Source organism: Oreochromis niloticus, linkage group LG9 (assembly GCF_001858045.2).
Source record: "Oreochromis niloticus isolate F11D_XX linkage group LG9, O_niloticus_UMD_NMBU, whole genome shotgun sequence".
Lineage (NCBI taxonomy): Eukaryota > Metazoa > Chordata > Actinopteri > Cichliformes > Cichlidae > Oreochromis > Oreochromis niloticus.
This window is the reverse complement of record NC_031974.2, coordinates 24,066,116-24,069,422: the sequence shown is the minus strand read 5'-3', so window position 1 is coordinate 24,069,422 and position 3,307 is coordinate 24,066,116. Positions and strand designations below refer to the sequence as shown.

The 3,307-nt window shown below is 42.3% G+C and overlaps 1 long non-coding RNA gene across 1 annotated transcript; it reads left to right on the top strand.

Annotated features, from left to right (window-relative positions):
* Positions 1-879: 879 nt before the first annotated feature.
* Positions 880-1,326, top strand: LOC106097719 (uncharacterized). The gene is made up of 3 exons (XR_003221588.1): positions 880-946; positions 1,037-1,120; positions 1,261-1,326. It is a non-coding gene; the product is annotated as an uncharacterized LOC106097719 (long non-coding RNA).
* The last annotated feature ends 1,981 nt before the right edge of the window (positions 1,327-3,307 follow it).

Sequence of the window (3,307 nt, the reverse complement as noted above, 5' to 3'; positions counted from 1 at the left end):
GCAGAGATACTTATTCCAGCTTTCCTGTTTTAATCACTGGGATTTAAAAGATGGAAGATTATGGGATGCACTTTTCTCCAGGTATGTACTCAGCATTGTTGCGTAGTGAGCTAATATGAACAGAGTTGGCTAACCTCTAAGACAACTTGCAAAAATACTCTTTTACTCTGTGTTGTAAGTCCTGATGGCAGAAGCCACCATGTCTCCCTCCACAGCTGATCACAGTCCACTTTAAATTCTTTTTGGTTTCAAAGAATGTACAAATATCCGACTTCTCTTTTTCCTACTTTGTGGGAAACTTTTGTGTTTAAGACTCATTGTGTTGATGCATGCTCAATCATCAGGTAAGTAAATCCCAAAAGGTTGATTCCGTTCATCTGGATGTAACATTTTCAATGGGAGAAATGTTTTGTCACTCATACGAGTGACTTCTTCAGTCTGAGACCTTTTGGGATTCAAGACTCATCAATTAAACCATTGTTTATTTTTTCAGTTAGAAACTCAGTTGTGCCGAAACATATCAGCAACTGACCCATGTGGACCATATAGACTTGTGCTTACTATCCTCTGTCTCTTTACCCTCACAGACTTGTGGAGTTACGACAGCGGCCCTGAAGGGAGTCTTTCCTTGGAAGAACTCGCTACATGGGCAGAGAGTGCTCTTGAAAAGGAGATGAGCAACAAAACTACTGATACGTCTGAGGCTGTTTCCAGCTCAGTCTCAGAGCAAAAACAAGATTTTGCTGTCCCAAGAAGCCAGGATGGCAACATCACTGCCACTCTGCACGATCCCAGCACTGCTACAGAGAAACCTAAAGGAAAGGCCCGGATGGTGTTCACAGAGAGACAGTTGAATATTCTTGTCCATCACTTTAATGCGAAACATTACTATGACCCAAGAGAGATGAAACAGCTGGCAGAGATGACAGGACTGACCTACAAACAGGTGAGTGTTTTTCAACTTGCTAGAATATAAGAAATTGAATTTTGGGTCCATTGTACTCATGAAATGTTTTCTGTTTTCTTCCATCTTTAGGTAAAAACTTGGTTTCAAAACAGACGGAGTAAGTTTAGGAGGAGTTCACATCCTCAGCATGTGAATCAGGGCGTCCCACTTCATGTAAGTATCTCCTATTATTAAAAAGCACTGTTTCTGAATCTGTCATTATCTGGGGAGTTGATTGTATTTAATGAAATGTAATGTCAATAATTTAAAGAAGTATTCTGGTTTTACTGACCGTCCACCTGTCTGTGATTCAGTTTCAGGGAGAGGGACAGCCCCCACTCAGGGAGTCGTACACTCAGCACCTAGAGATGAAGTTAATCACAAATGGTGCAAATTATCAGGCCCCCTATCATCATGCTGTGGGCAATTTTGCGGCTGGACCTCAATGGACCTTCCCAACCTCGCCCCACATGTTTGACTGGTCAATGCCACCAGGCAACGGCAATAAAGGAGGCTTGAAGTATGAGACAGATAATCTAAAGAATCTGGAGCTTTCAAATGGATCTCAAAGATTTTCCCAGGAATACCTCAAATAACATCCCTAGCTCAAAGCCCTGGCTTTGAATACTTCATCTTAAGAAACCTGAGCTGATACGTTGAAAAGTTTCTGCCTCTGTGATTATCTGCCTAAGACTCTAAATGTTGGGTTTGCTTTTAATTGTTCACAAGTCTGATGTTGGGGGTAAAGCCCCAAAATAAACATTTTATTGTCACCTTTTCTACTCTCTGCCCTATGAAACTGAAGTCTTGAAATGAAACGTGCAATGGTTTTAAATCCCCTTACTGAACACCTGAAGTCAGCTCAATTAAAGTGTAGGATGCTGCTGATGGCCATGTATGTTTGTATCATGGCTGTGTTGGGATCTGTCAGGGGATGTTATGGATGGGGCATGGTGGCTGGAGGTTGCCAGGTTCTTGCTCACAATGCCACCGATGATCATGACTGGGAAGCATACCAGCAACCAGGCGCCTTGCAGCAGGAGCACGGTGGTGTCCAGCAGAGCCTGAGTTGGAGCTGTCAGAGCAGCAAAGCTGCAGGAATGAAAAATCAAGTCAATAAATGAGCAGCACTGAGTCTAATAATCCATGTAATGTTGCCTTTGAGAGTTTCCAAAAAGCATTATGCCATAAGGTGTTTCTCCTGAATGTGAGCAAAATACAAATACAAAGTGAATACAGATTAATGAATAAATCATTAACTGAATGAACGTGGACTGATATTGTACATTCAGCTTTTAAATGATGATAATACACCAGAGGTACCCAACCCAATCTAACACTGTATATCTGAAACTATGACAAGCAGGAAGTCATTCATGCCTGCTAAAAAAAAAATAAAAATTGAAGAAACCAGGTCTAGATGGTCGAAGCTTTGTGACATGACTTATCCTACTTGAAGCAGTCATCAGAAGATGGTACACAGTTCTGACCTTTCAAATGTCCCATCAGAAATGGAAACTCATCGCACCAGAAAACATTTCTCCAATCTTCTGTTGTCCAACTTTCAAAGTTTGTTTGAACTGTAGCTTGGATGTTGGTTAGTTAACAGTTTGATTTTGTTCCTTTTCTCTCAGTTGAACTGATAAACGGCTTTTGTGAAAACTGTTACTGTGGGCTCTGCTTTGTTTATATCGTTAATAAGTCGGGTATTTCGTTCTTCCAACCAACATAAGTGATGAGCAGATGGATGAAGTTCATTCTAAGAATTCTCTGGTGTGGCCTCCCCTGGCAGACCCTGCTTCTTTGGTTGAAGCTGGTGTTCAGTGCACATTGATTTGAATCACTGTGCAGTGGATGGAAGTGACCTTTTGTTTCTGGTCCCTGAAGAAACATAATTGTATTCATACCAAAGCAGGGAGATGTGGGTCTGGTCTGAGTCTGATGGACTTTCTTTGCCAAAGGGTGGAATGATCATATGTGTGGGGATATGCTGTGCCACATCTGCCTGCTGATTGGGGAGGTATATGCACATCGGGGGTTTTTTGGGAGGGTTGTTTTCTTAAAATCCACTACTCGTTGTCAATTTCTTTGTTTCTCTCCACAGCACCTCACATGGAAGGCGCACACCCCCATCAAGAGCTGCTCTATGGCCACAGAATCTGGTCAGGAGAAGAGATTTTCCAGGGCCTACTCCCCTGGGTTCAGGTGGGTGAAGTTGAACAGGTACATCCTAATGCAGTTTATGAACACATGACTGGTTATGTCTTCAACTCGCACTGAGCTGACATCAGTGTGGTTGTTGATGCTGCAAAACAGGATGGTTTAAACAGATGCTTCGAAGCCTCTGCAACAAACCACCTG